Genomic DNA, 15,652 nt, shown 5'->3' with positions numbered 1-15,652 from the left:
CTTTGCTGTTAATCTTTCTGGGTACATATTACAGGCATACTATGTACTTTCTCACTGTGCAGTTTCAACTTTTTTAAGTTTACCAAACTATAGTTTCTAGCATTTGTTTTAAATAGATGTATTTATTCTTATTTGAAAGACAGATCAATAGGGAGAAGCGTCTTCCGTCTGCTGGTTCATTCCCCAAATGGCTGCAAAGGCCAGAGCTGAGCCAATATGAAGCCAGGAGCCATGTGCATGCCTATTTGAGACGCCAAAGTGGCAGGAGGATGCTTAGCTAGTACACAATCATGTTGGCCCCATGAAGCACTTGTTTCGTATCTCACCATGCTAGGAAACTAACTCCCAGAGCGACACCATCACTGGCAGCATGCGGCTGTCAAATATCCGAGACTGACACGTTACAAAACACGTGAGGTCTCACACTCACACCTCAGTTAACTGAAAAAATCTCTAAACATCCTTCTAGATTTATAACTTTGAAATTATAACATCTTGGGTTATTCAGGAACATTTGGAAACATTTATTTTAGCAGTAAGCAATATATTATTTTTCTCTGATACTTGTTACCACTATTATGATATTTACAAAATTCTCCTTGGATCTGAATTAATCCTGTAGTTGCATGTCTCTCTTGCTTTCTAGACTAAAAGCAACGGTACATCCAGTTCAGTGACTTTTATTCCCTATCAGCCTATAACATAAAGATACTAAATTAAATCTTACTGACTAAATTGCAGCACAACGGGGTTGGAATGGTGGCTTAGAAGGATGATCATCCATCTGCAAGTGCTGGGATCTCGTATGAGCACTGGTTTGTGGCCTGATTGCTCCACTTCCCATCCAGCTCCCAGCTTGTGGCCCAGGAAAGCAGCAGAGACTGGCTAAGGCCATGGGCCCCTGTACCCAGGTGGGAGCTCTGAAGAGGTCCCTGGTTCCTGGCTTTGTATCAGTTCAGCCCTGGCCATTGCGACCATTTGGGGAATGAACCAGTGGCTGAAAGATCTTATTCTCTCTGTAAAAATCTGCCTTTCAAATAAAAATAAAGAGATATTTTGAAAAGTAAACAAATAAATTGCATCACAAAATGTAAGAGATTACAATCTTTTTTTTTTTTTTAAAGATTTATTTTTATTATTTTTTATTGGAAAGGCGGATATACAGAGAGGAGAGACAGAGAGGAAGATCTTCCGTCCGATGATTCACTCCCCAAGTGAGCGCAACGGGCCGATACTATGCCGATCCGAAGCCAGGAGCCTCTTTCGGGTCTCCCACGCGGGTGCAGGGTCCCAAAGCCTTGGGCTGTCCTCGACTGCTTTCCCGGGCCACAGGCAGGGAGCTGGAAGGGAAGCGGGGCTGCCGGGATTAGAACCGGCGCCCATATGGGATCCCGGGCGTGCAAGGCGAGGACTTAACCACTTGCGCCACCGCGCCGGGCCCGAGATTACAATCTTAAAAGAGCATGTTGGTGCAATTTGGGGCATAGCTACCAACAACCCAGCCTAGCAACCAGCTTACTTGGTGACATGCAAGAAGGGAAAAACAGGACACTGATGCCCATTTCAAATGAAGTGATAAAGCAGTGAGCATAGCTTCAGCTCTTCCCTACTCTCCCTGCATCCTGAGAGCTCCCAGACAGTCACCCACAACTCTAACTTCCATCCGTGTAGGAAATAGCAAGGAGACAGACGCCACTTCGGTGCAAAACACTCGAAGTTCATGGCCCATTTACCCCATGATTCTGCTGCCTTTTCACAGGCAGGAAGGCCGAGAATGGTATATACTTTCCGAGTTCAGATTTCCTATTGTGGGGAAGCTGGGAAGGCAGCTTTTCATATTCTAGGCTCAATGCTCCTCAACTGAGATGATGGAGATGATAGAACTGATGGCGAATGGGGAGGAAGAGGCAGCCGAGCACAGGGGAGCTTGCCCTGCTCTAGGGCTTCACTTCTGGAAAAACCAAAGAGCGGAAGCAACAAGCAACGCCGTCTGTTGCAAGAATAAAAAGAACATGAATAATGTTACCATTAGTTGGCCTCAGTATGCTCAGGATGGATTGTAGCCATCTGCTGGTTATTTAAATAAAACAAGAGACAATGTAAGCATTTAGCAATTTTTAAATGAAATGGCTGCTTATAGATTTTCTACTGCTCACTGAAAAGCTTATTGGTCTTCTTGTCAGCGAAAAAATAAAACTTACAGTTTAAGAAACTTGTTCACATAATAATAACAATCAGCTTTAAACAGTTTTAAAAATAAATCTGCTCAGGCCCAGTGCAATAGCCTAGTGGCTAAAGTCCTTGCTTGGCATGCACTGGGATCCCATATGGGCACTGGTTCTCATCCAGCCCCACTTCTCATCCCGCTCCCTGCTTGTGGCCTGGGAAGGTGGTCGAGGACGGCCCAAAGATTTGGGACCCTGTACCCACGTGGGAGATCCAGAAGAAGCTCCTGGCTCCTGGCTTCAGTTCGGCTCAGCTCCAGCCATTGAGCCCACTGGGGGAATGAATCAGCGAACAGAAGATCTTTCTCTCTGTCTTCCTCTCTGTATATCTGACTTTCCAATAAAAATAAACAATTTTTTAAAATCTGGTCTGGGAATATGAAGTACACATACTTTATCCTATTCCTCCAATAAACGTTATGAAAAATCTGTGCGTTGTTTATAAAAGTTGAGAGAAATATACTTCTTTCCCTCACATCAATGTATGCCCTCCTCAACGGAGCCACCTTTCAGTGCCTTGTTGTGCTTGAGTTGAGTTCATGGTGCTTGATTTGCCTATAATGCATATGAAAAACGTTTCTTTGTCAGATGGTTCAGAGAAAAGGCATTTCAACAAAGGCTAATTTTAACAATGCTGTTTTTCACCTTAATAGCCTTGAACAAGGAAGACTAAATTTCAAAAACATCCAACTAGTTGGTGGCGAAATCAAGGCCCCAAGTAAGCAAGTGTGAGCCTCATGGGATGCCTGGTGTCTGCTCTGTTACGGGCTGAGAATTTTCAAAGTCTGGAGTCATGAATTATTCCTCTTATCAATAACTAGTATTTGCTGGGTATCAACTACGTGACACGTACCATGGTTCTTCTAAGTGCCTTGAAAGAGTTAGCACATTAAATGCTCATCCTAAGAATTAGATCTTTCCCTTTTGATGTGAGTCAGTGAGGTAGAGAAGGATGGCATAAGTTGCTCAGTGTCATAGAGAAAGTGGAAGACCCAAGCTCTAGAGCTCAGAAATCCACCCTCCGGATTTCTACAGCCACATGTACAACACACTGCTTGTCATTTTTTAATAGAGTCATGTATTTATTTATTTATTTATGTTGAAAAAACAGATTTACAGAGAGAAGGAGAGACCCAGAGAGAAAGATATTCCATCTACTGGTTCATCACCCAAATGGCCACAACAGCCAGAGCTGAGCTGGCCCGAAACCAGGAGCTTCCTCTCGGTCTCCCACATGACTCCACTGGTTTCCCAGACCACAAGTTGGGTCCTAGATTAGAAGTAGAAAAGCCAGGACATGAACAGGTGTCCACATGGGATTCTGGTACTTGCAGGTGGGGGGTCAGCCAATTGAGCCATAGAACAATCCCCAATCTATCAAAATTTAATCATTAACACATACAAAATTTAAATATACCCATAACCAAGATTAAGATTTAAACAATGAAGATAATCTCAACAACAAAAACCACCCAGGACTGGAGGGCTTCACTGCTGAATTCTACCCAATCATTAAAGAAGAATGAATTTCAACTACTTTCAAACTATTCAAAACAATTCAAAGAGAAGAAAATTCTCCTAAACGCCTTCTAAGAAGCCAGAATATCAAAAGCAGGGAGAGCTACAATAAAAAAGAAATTATAGAGCAATATTCTTGATAAACATACATGCAAACTCCTAAACAAAATATTAAGTAATCAAATCTAACAAGAAATCACAAAGTTGGTTTGCCCAGAACAAGTGATATTATGCAAGGATAGTTTAACAAATGTAAACCTTTATTGCTGATACATCACATTAGCAAATTGAAAAATAAAAACAAAAGATTATCTCAGAAGATGCAAAGAAAGCATTTAAAAAAATAGAACACCCTTTCATGATTAGAAAAAAAAAAACCTATGCAAATTGGGCATAGAAGGAAGATTCCTGGACATGAGTGCAATGAGTGACAAACCCTCAGCCTGTCGCTGAATGGGGACGGGCTGGAAATCACTTTCACTAAGATCCAGAACCAGACAAGATCATTCACTTTCATCACTGCTAGTTCATGCATTTCTGGACATTTTAGCCAGAGCCATTAGGCAAGAAAAAGAAATCGAGGGGTTACAAACCGGAAAGGAGGGAGTGAGATTATCCCTGTTTGCAGACTGTATGTTCCTTTAGTCAAGGGAACAAAACGACTTTGCTAAGAGACTATTGGAACTCTTAAGAGCTTTAGTAAAGCTTCAGAATATAAAATCAATACAAAATCAATAGCCTTTATATACACAAACAATGCCACAGGAAGAACTCGTGGGATCAGTACCATTCACAATCACTACAATATGAAAAACGTCCACAGAGAAAATTGAAAATTGCATGACATTAGAGAAAGAAACAAACACAAAAATGAAAAAATCTTCCACATTGTGAGTTGGAAAATTAATATCATCAAACGGTCATACTATCCAAAGCAATTTATAGACTTAACACAATCACAATCAAAACACCAATGACATTCTTCCTGGATGTAGGAAAAAAAAAAAGATACTAAAACTCGCGTGGGGACGTGAGAGATCCTGGAAAGCCAAAGAAACAAAACCCAAACTGGCATCACCACAATACCAGATACGATGCATGCCGAAGTATGAAATAAGACCCCAATCAAAACAGATCGAGGGTCTAAATTACTAAAGGAAAACATCAGGAAAATTCTGCCAGACATCAACATAGACAAAGACGACTTGGAAAAGGTCCCAGGAGCAATAAACATAAGAATAGACAAAAGGGTTTGTGTCAAACTCAGAAACTTCTGCACTCATTAGGCACCTTACAGAATGAGAGAAAATATTTGCAAACTGATAAAAGATGAATATACAGGACCTGCAAAGAGCTCGAGTCACTCAAACACCATAAAACAATCCAGTTAAAAACCGGGTAAAGGGCATTAATAGGCATTCTTCAAAGGACAGATTTCAAATGACCAACAAATACATGAAAAATGCCCAGGATCATTAGACAGCAGGGAAATGCAAATAAAAACCACATGAGGTTTCACCTCACCCCAGTTGGAATATCCATTGCTCAAAATTTTAAATTACACATTCCAGCAAGGATGTGGGGAGAACGGCACCCTAACACAGTGTTGGGAATGCAAACTACTGCAATCGTGGGATACAGTGTGCAGACTCCTCAGAAATGTGAAAATCCATCTATCCTATGACCTGGTTGTCCCGCTCCTGGGAATTTACCCAAGAGAAATGAAGTTAGCATCATGATAGAGCTATCCACACTCGACTTCATTGCAATTCACTTCACAGTAGCGAAGAAGTTATGGAATCAACCCAGATGCCCATAAACTGATGGCTGAATAAAGAAAACGTGGCTTGTATATCCTATGGAATACTGCTCAGCCATGAAAAGAATGAGATTCTGTCTTCTACAACAAAATGGACACAACTGGAAACCATTACGTCTACTGAAATTAGTCAGTCCCCAAAACACACACACCATGCTTTCTCTGGCATGTGGCAGTTAGTATAGAATACAAAAAGAGTAAAGAGAAGAAGCAGGTATTTTGTGATACGATTCTCACTGTGTCACTTGTTTATGTATCTGTGGAACTGTGGTCTTCCTACCTTTTCTGTGTTGAATATTATGGCTAAATAATGGTAAATTCAGCCTGTGATAACAGACTGCATTAAAATCATGTCTTTGGGCCTTGCGTGGCAGCCTAGTGGCTAAAGTCCTTGCTTTGCAAGTGCCAGAATCTCATATGGGCGCCGGTTTGTATCTTGGCTGCTCCACTTCCCATCCAACTCCCTGCTTGTGGCCTGGGAAAGCAGTCAAGGATGGCCCAAAGCCTTGGGATCCTGCACCTGCATGGGAGACCTGGAAAAAGCTCCTGGCTTCTGGCTTCAGATCTGGCTCTTGTGGCCACTTGGGGAGTGAACCAGCTGACAGAAGATATTTCTCTCTGTATATCTGTCTTTCCAATAAAAATTAATCTTTAAAAAATTAAAATAAAATCATGTCTTTGCAAAAAGTAATGAAAAGGATAGAAAAAGAGATGAAGGGGGATGGGGGTAAGGCGAGGAGCAAAGAGGGGAGCATGGTTTTCTTCTTAAACTACACCTATGTCATCCTGAAATCTGTTCTCTTTATATTAATATACATTTTAAAAATAACATATTCGGCAGCACTAATAAACACTTTCATCACTACAAAACACAGAAAAGCAGAGTGTGCAGGTGGGCGCGGCTGCTGCTAGCAAGGGTCCTAGAGATGGTGCCAGGGGCGCTGAGTGCCAACTTTCTTTTGCTGTTTTCCCTTAGCGCTTAGTCCAGGCTCTAAGCCAACCATTCAGTGACCAATGGACTTCATTAGTGAAGTCGTAATATTTTGCTTGCTTATTTAACTTGATTTTATATTATGCTTCGGACCTCTGTTACAGATCATCTTTGTTTTTAACTGAATGAATAAGTAAACAAACTGTACAAACCGTACTTCAACATAGCTCACAATGCTACCTTTAACTTTAACCAACATTTCCAAGTGGAATTATCCATGATAAAACAAAGATATCATCAAAGTTCACTTATCCAGAAAGCACATGTCTCCTACACAACACAAGGAGATTTAAGGTGTTCATGAAAATGGAATTAATTGGTAAAAAGTAAAAAGCACGTAAATGTTATTTTTAAGGTACATGCCATCAGTTAACACACTTTCCAGGCGTGCATCAGAGCCACCTGCTTCGCCCGTATAAAAACCAAGGGCCTGGAAATGTAACCAGGCCTGCACAGCTGCTTTATTCCACTAATTGAAGAAAACAGCTGTTTCATAAATTTTAATGATTTGGAAATCATTAAAATCTAACTAGGATGGCAAGAGGGAGGCCTAACAATGAGGTCTGAGCGGCATCGCCTTGGCAGAGAAGGACACGCCAACGAAGACTTCCAATTTTGACTACATGTTTAGCTAACATTACCAACAAGTGGATATTATTCTTTGCCTGCCCCAGCCCAGACAGTTAATAAGCAAACACAGACCAAAACCTGTTGTCTTGGTCTTTACCCAAGGTCTTTCCTTCTAACTGCACCTCTGTCAACCCCGGCAGCCATTCTTCTGTGTGTTTTGTATTCAGAAGCATGCTGGCAAACCTGTGCTTCATCTCTTGTTGGATTCTTGAGAGTGACATTTCAGATCTTAGCCTCACCTGTTGGAAATTCCCACAGGAATTTTTGTGCTTTTCTTCAGCCAGGGGCCAAATATTTGGGGACCCACCAAGCAGAAAGTTTGTAGCTTTTTTTTTTACGATTTATTTATTTTTTATTGGAAAGTCAGATTCATGGAAGGAGAGACAGAAAGATCCTCCATGCACTGATGCACTCCCCAAGTGGCTGCAACGGCTGGAACCAGGAGCCAGGAGTCAGGGGCCTCCTCTGCATCTCCCAAACAGGTGCAGGCTGCTAAGGCCTTGGCCATCCTCCAGTGCCTTCCAAGGCCAGAGGCAGGGAGCTGGAAAGGAAGTGGAGCAGCCAGGGCACAAACCAGAGCCCATATGGGATCCCAGCTCATGGAAGGTGAGGACCCTAGCCATGAAGCCACCATGCTTAGTCCAGTTTATACCATTTTTTCAGTGACAGTTGCATCTGGTAAACCATCTGAAATGCCTATGGTACTGGCTATTGTTTCTGTTTTAATTGCTGCTCATCTTCCATTAGGGCACAAATACAGTAAATCTTTTTTTTTTTTTTTTTTTTTTTTTTTTTTTTATCGCTCCTGTCACTCCTTCTGTCTCTGGTCCTTGAAGAATGGTTTTCCAGCACAGAGGCAACTTAAGGCTTCTAACCACAGCCACTCACTGGTAGTGTGGGAAGGATCCTGTGCTCGCATGGCCAACGCCCTCAGAGGAGTGGATCCCACTTCCCTGTGTTCTGGTTCACAAGACAATCACTGGCTTGTGCTGATGATTTTGGGCCAGGACCAATCTCTGGCACACTTAGAATAAGCTCCCTGTGTGCAGATGTTCAGGACCTGCTGCCATTAGGGGTAGGACCCCTTCCACTCCATCTCAGGGCTCCCTGCATCCTCCGCAAACATCACAAGCCAACTGCTCTCCTTCCTTTGTTATCTGCCCATTCCATCTGGAAGCCTGGGACTGAAAACCTTGATGCCCTGCTTTTGTTCCTTGCCTCTGGACCTTGGTAAGATGCCCATGGCAAAGACCTTCTGTATTAAAGGGGAACCATCAGGCCTGCTTCTTGGCCCAAAGGAGTGCAGGAGGTAACCTGTAGTGGGGCAGGACACCCCACCTGGGTACCCCAACTCAGCACCTATTTAAATTGAGTGTGTCCCTGCCCATGGGATATCAGAAATGATTTATACTTTTCAACCTGCCACTATTTATACTTTTCTTCTGCCACTATTATTTTTTTTAAAAAAAAGATTTATTTATTTTTGTTACAAAGTCAGATATACAAAGAAGAGAGACAGAAAGGAAGACCTTCCATCCAATGATTCACTTCCCAAGTGACCAAAACAGCCGGTGCTGCACCAATCTGAAGCCAGGAGCCAGGAACTTTCTCCAGGTCTCCCATGTGGGTGCAGGATCCCAAGGCTTTGGGCGATCCTTGACTGCTTTCCCAGGCCACAAGCAGGGAGCGGGATGGGAAGCGGAGGTGCTGGGATTAAAACCAGTGACCACATGGGATCCCACCGTGTGCAAGGCAAAGACTTTAGCTACTATGCTATTGCGCCGGTCCCAACACAGCTATCTTAACCAGAACTCTTCCTACTTTACAGAATTCCAGGCACTTCCCGTAGCCTTTGTTTGACCTGGTAGGATATTTCTCTTACTTTCTCCACCTGCTGCCTCTATGAGGGCGAAAGATGCATATGTGGCTCTGAGGCTCCTGTAGCCCTCAGGACACATGGCCCAGCAGAGGTAACACACCAGATGCAAAACTCCCAGGACTTCTCAAGGCTGCTGCCCTGGAAGGAAATGCTAAGCTTACATGATCGTAGGCCTGACTGAGGGCATGAAAAGGGCCATCATAAAATCTGCCAATTACATGAAATTGTGGGAGTTACACAGGGGCCTGAGGAAAACCTCAGCCCAGACTGTCCGAGGCCGCATGGAACTAGACTTAGATCTTGCCATGCTGACTGTTGTATCTGTTTCACCAGACATCAGACAAGTTCCCAAAATCAGCCCAAGGACTGTAGATTTTTTTCCCCACTTTATTACACATGGCCTTCAAGGTCTTCGGTCTTCAACAACTGGGAGGGAATGTTGAGAACTGGAAGGCAGCAAAGAGAGGACAGATGATAAGCCCACTCCATGACAGCCACAATCCCTGGATCCCAGCTTACCCAGGGACTCGGGAGGCAACCAATGGCTTGGGACCAGCACCTGCTACAGCACCCTCTACTTGCTGCCACTGCCACCAACCAGAAAGTTGGGGCTGCCAGATCTTGCCTCCTTAAACCCGGAACAGTTTGTGAGCAGGGACCTCGGAAGCAGGACTTCTTGGAGTCACTCTGTAACCAAAGATCCCAGCTGCAGGGTGATCTCGAGGTACTCAGGATGCAAATGCTCCTGGGTCTGTCCCGTGACCACAAGGACTCGTGCGCAACAGAAGGAGGCGCCAGAGATTATACCAGCTCCCATGTTTTCCATCTCTATGCCTGATTCTTGGGTCACCTTGGATATAGAAGTTCCAAAATGGAGTTCTTAGTGGTCATGACAGTCATCTACTCTGCCCTTCCCTGTCACAGGCCCAGGCCAAAAAAGGCACAGCTCTGTAAATCTCCCAGGCACTTCCTGAAACACCGCATACAGTGCACTGATCATCTTCGTCCTTGAGAGTTTCATCCTTTTACCCATGATCTAATTTTATTCTTCTGTCATCCACAATTCAAACTCTTCCCTAGGAATATTTGCAACCAGAATCATGGAAAAGACAAACCAATGTTCTTGAGTAAAAGGTTTCTGATTGCTTTAGGATCAGTGAACTAGGCAAGCCTCTCCAGAACGCCGAGACAAAAAAGAAACAGAAAATTCACAAACAGCAAATAGAGATTAGACAAGACAAAAAGTAGCTACCCAAGGCTGAATGGATTTGTAAAAATAATGTGCATTTAATATTTAAATTCTTCAGCTTCTAGTTTCAGGAAAACTTCGTCCTCTGGTTTCTGTTATTTACAGTGCTTTGAGATAATTTTATAAACAGTTATACTATTTCTACCCTAATGAATTTCTCAGATTCAAAAACATTCATGAGGACTTTTGGCTTTCTCATGGAAACGTGCCTGTCTGCATGAATTCAACAATGTTCTGTTCTCCTTGTGATAGGTCGGGTTAGAAGTACTGCATATCTAAAAATCCTGCGCAGATGCCTGGTCCAAGGGTCCCAGCCTTGCAGGGAGTAAATCAAGTTGTCACTTCTTAGTGGGCCCTGACACTTTGAAAGATTAGACAATACAGCTGAAATAAAAAACAATCTAATTCTTCCTTGGATTGGATTTTTTCCACTTGGAGAAGTTTCTGAAGCTGAGATGATTAGACGGTTAAGCAGCACTGGTTACTGTGCTTAATACAAGTAGTCACTCAACAAAGTGAAACACACCTACTGTAGAGGACAACTCTGCTCATTTGTCTTTCGGGTTCCAACTCTGATTCCCTTGTTGGTGTTGAATTTGCTGTCTGTCAGAATCCTACAGAAGTGCAGTTCCCAGTAAGATGACGCTGTCCTGGAACTTAGGGATGATACCTCGTGCCTGCAGTACAGCTAGAACTAAGTCTAACAGTGGACTCCAGGTAAAGTTGGCCTGAAGACCTTCTAAAGCCTTTTTGTTGCTCAACTGTGGCTGAAAGGATTTTGGATGCCAACTCCTTATGGTCCAATATTGTCCTCCCAGTGCGGGACTGGGTCAACAACGAGATCAGATCCAACCTGGCACGTGCAGACAAACGGATCATAGCTCAAGATGATTGATTCGCAGTGTGCTCAGAAAAAGCCCTCCATCACTAGAAGGGAATGGGAGCCAAGATGAGTCAATGGTGCCAACTCGAAATCCGATAAGGTGGAGATCTTACGAAGGAGGAGTTCTTATACAGCTGATAGTAAATACCACAGAAGACTGATAGAACTACACTCTCTAGGGAGGGCCCCATTTCAAGAGACGTGTTAAACAGACACGATCATCGGTACGCTTAGAACTAATGTTAACATCTACATACAAAGTCCACAGTGAGATGCTAAGAAAGCTCTTTGACCTCTTTGTACCTGAGAAGCAAGGATTAGACCAAAAGTGGTGATTCAACATTCGGTTTAGGAAAACGTGACTGATGGCATATTTTTCAAAAATCTGGCCCCTGTAGCTCAAAACTGGCTGATGCATCTGGGAACAAGAACCACTTTGTAGCACAGGCAACAGATGAGTTGGCTTCGGAGCAGATCCCCACAGCACATACAACTCACTGTGTCCTGCCATTGCTGGGCAGACAATCATCCTGGTGTCCTCCAAAGTGAAGTGGTTGTAGACATCTTTATAGCTGCCTGAGGGGGAGACTGTCCTCATTAAAGTAGAACGCTGTATATACGGCTCCCTAGCGCTTTATAATCTACACACTCAGATCAGTGCTATATCTGATTCCACACCACGTCTAAATCAATCTTTCTTCCTGGTCTAGGACTAAAGTCCGGAAGCTAGTAGCAGAAGTAGTAGCAGTAGTCCAGACTAATAACCTAATTTTCATTCTTCGTTTAGGCAATGGTAGCATTGCCACAAGGTATCTTTGTGTAGAAAAGCTCCATTCAAACCCACATCCAATGCCTCGTGCCTTGAAGGAGGCAGAGTAATGCCAACAGCCGTGCTTCCTTTACTTCACAGGCCCACGATCTCTGTTATAAGATGAATATCATCCAAGAACTCCAAGAAGCACAGAGGCTAGCTAGGAATTGGAAGTCAGCAAAGCAGCCAGGGCTCTAAGTCCGCTGATCACTGCTAAGGGTGCAGATGAGCCAGAAGAGACTGCAAGGGTGTTGATGATGTTCAGAATAACGAGGCCCAGGGAGAGCCATGCTAGGAGCCAGAGGCAGAGAAAGAAGCCTATGTTGAGCTGTTGAGTACTGTATTCTGGGTGTGGCCCACGCCTCAGAGAACAGATGAAATGCATGCGAACACTCACAGGGAGCAACACAGTGCAGACACCTTCCATGGATGCCAGGAGAAGGGCTAAGCCCTCCAGGGCTCAGATCACAGTCAGAGACCGAGAAGAAAGGAGAGACATGTCTCAGACTTGATAGTGATGGATTCGCCTTGGAGTAACAAGACTGCCTTTTCCTCTGCTTATTCTGTTCTAGACTAAAGACCACTACACATATTTAGATCACTGGGATTTTAAACTCTGTGTATAACCTGCCTACAATGAACAAAAACTCCTCATATATCTCTGAGATGTCTTCTTTCCCCTACTTCTCCCCTCAAACCACAACAGCTTCTTTTTCAGGTTGAGTCTTAATATTAGTCAGCTGTTTGATCCTTTAAAACAGAGAAACTTCTTAGGAAAAAGGAAAACTAATTTTGGCTTACGGTTTTGGAGGTTCCAAGTCCAGGACTGGGCAGGTCTGTTGATTCCGTGGGTGTGTGACAATGACATTGGCAGGGCGTGTGCAGAAGCAGGAGATGGACGAAGCAGGACGCTGACAGGCAGCAGACTCTTCCTGTCTAACCACCTGAAGTGACTTCTTTGATCATCCCCCCAAAGCTTGAAGTCCTCGTAGTAGGTCCAGCTCTGCCCTCAGCCTACCCGTCATTCACGTGAACCCAACAGCCGCTAATGTAAGACTGCAGATCTAAGCATCTACATGAACTTGGGGAACCAAAGCCTAGTCAACTCTTTGAAACTAGCACTGTCTTCTCTCCGTATTCCCTATCACCACAGGCAACAATAAATGATTTTTTAAATGACTTGGCTTATGAAAATGACAGTAATGTCAACTGTCTTCTTTGTGGCTCTAACATAAACCATCTTGTTTAATAACTGCTTTAGCAAAAGAATCTCACTTTTACACTTCTTATTCTGATTCTAGGAAAATAGGTCTTGATCTTCTGTCTTGTGGTTAAAAACCAAAGCTTTGCTTTGACCTCTGAAACACACCGGCACATCATTGTCAACTAGTAAGAGGGCTTGATTCACTTACTTAGCCATGGCTTACAGTCCACTTTCAAAACAAGCATCTCAGAGGAATAATTATTGGCATACGTAATAAATATTTATTCCTGGAAAGCCAGGTGATAAACTCAAATTTCAAATTTATTTCTTAACCTTTTATAAATTAAAAAAAAAAAGCTTAGGCATATTACTTTGGAAAAATCTGTTACACCTGAGTCAGTCCCCTCAGAAAAGGTCTGACGTTCCCCGTACCCGAGGAATGACTCCCACGTGGTGGCGGCAGCATAATTAAGTGGTTTCTTAGCCTTCTGAGGTTGATAAGGTCCCTTGCCAAGGGAAGAACGCTTCCTCAAACTCACCGTCCTGGAAGTTATGCCGTGTCTTCGGTGACTCCCTCTAGGGGTCCCTCTAGGGGTCCCGTGCAGAACACAGGCTGGGTCAATCCAAGTTCCTGGGTGAGTCAGGAAGACAAGCAAAGCCCCGGCTCGCCCTCTGCCGGCTTTCCTCCAGCTGGCTATAGGTGTAGAACCTTCACCTGGAAGCTCAGGCCTTGCCTGGGGCCCGGTTAACAACAGCCTCGACTCCAAGCCTGCTTCCCCTACCAGGGTTGTGGAATTAAGCCTGTCACAGGATCCAGAAGCCGAGCTACAGCGGCAGAGCTCTTGGGCACCACGGATGATGTCTCCACCACCTCTGGGATGGCGGGAGCCGAGGTGGGGGGGGGGGGGTCTGCTTTTTGAGCCACCAAACGACACCACACACCAGGAAAGGCGCAGCTTTACTGCTGGTAGCCAGGACCCACTGGCAAGGGGGTCTCTTGGAGCTAGAGAGCAACAGTTTGCTGGTACAGGAGGAAAATAAAATGAAGGCAATTGAGAGGGCCTTTAGTTTAGATAAAGGGGTTTTATTAATCAGGAGAGAGAATCTGACAGACTGTGCCCTGGTGGGAGCCCCCGGCACCACTGCCACGCGGCAGGGGACCACGTGAGGGATACGGCCGCCCAGGTGTGCAGCACGGGCAGTGGGAGAAGGCAGCAGCTCCTTGGTGTGCACAGGCCTGAGACAGGTATTCATGCGGGTGTTTTCCTTCTGCGCAGACTCAGCATTCCAAACGATCCTGGATGGGTGTCCGCTTGACTTCAGAGGAGTGCTGGTGTCCCCCGCGCCGGGCCCACTCGTGTATGGCTGATTCCCAAATGGAAATAGCAACCCAGCAACCTCCTTCCCAGCTGAGAACTTCTGTGCCCGTCTGGGCTCTGGGGAGGGACTCGGGCTGCCTTGTTCTAAACTGGCCTTCTCTTGCTATTAGCAGTGACAACTGAGAGCTAGAATGAGATTAAGAGAAATAGTAGTTGCCCAGCTTGCGTGCCAGAGGAACCTCCACTCAGGCTTTACTTCAGGGTTTGGAGCCAAAGTGTTAACCAGTGCATACCTGCGGCCTTCTGTCTTCATGTACATGTTTCCCACAAGGCCCTTGAAGAGATGGCAAATTGCTTCAAGACAAAATTGACAGAGGTTTTAATCCCATATTCTCTTCAGGAGCTCACAAATACATATAATAGAGATTTTGAAACAAATACTGCTGTGTTTTTTAAAGATTAATTTCATTGATTTGGAAGCCCAAGTGACAGAGAGAACCTGAGAGAGGTCTTCCACTTCCTGGTTCCCTTGTCAAAGGGCAACAAAGGTCAGGGCTGGGTCAGGCCAAAGGTCAGGGCTGGGTCAGGCCAAAGGTCAGGGCTGGGTCAGGCCAAAGCCAGGACCTGGAACCTTATTGGGATCTCCGTGTGGGCACAGAGGCCCAGGAACCTTTGCCACCTCCCACTGCCTTCCTGGGTGCCTTGGCAGGGAGCTGGGGCAGAAGCAGGAGTAGCTGGATTTGAACCTGTGCAGATACCAGATGCTGGCACCACAACTGTGGTTTAACCAGTAATACCACAAAACCAGCCATTACCATTTTATTTTCAGACATCATTCTATACCCCTGGCATGTGGAAATAATTTGTTATTTGTGTTATAAGTAGAACCCAAATTTTTGATTAAAAGATGTATTTTCTGAATCCTAAAGGTTCTAATGTAAATGCTTCTAATTAGTTGAGAATGTTAGATAGCTCAAAGCACTCCATGACATATGCCCCAATTTTTTTTAGTATACTGCATATATCTAACTGAATATTCTTAGTAGTTTTTTATTTGAAGAGTGGAGAGCAAAGGGCAGGGCTCCCCAGTGCTGAAGTTGAGGGGTAATTGCCTGCATTTCATC

This window comes from Ochotona curzoniae, unplaced genomic scaffold (assembly GCF_017591425.1).
Source record: "Ochotona curzoniae isolate NIBS_2020 unplaced genomic scaffold, NIBS_Ocur_1.0 scaffold_2476, whole genome shotgun sequence".
NCBI lineage: Eukaryota > Metazoa > Chordata > Mammalia > Lagomorpha > Ochotonidae > Ochotona > Ochotona curzoniae.
This window is presented reverse-complemented; position numbering follows the sequence as displayed.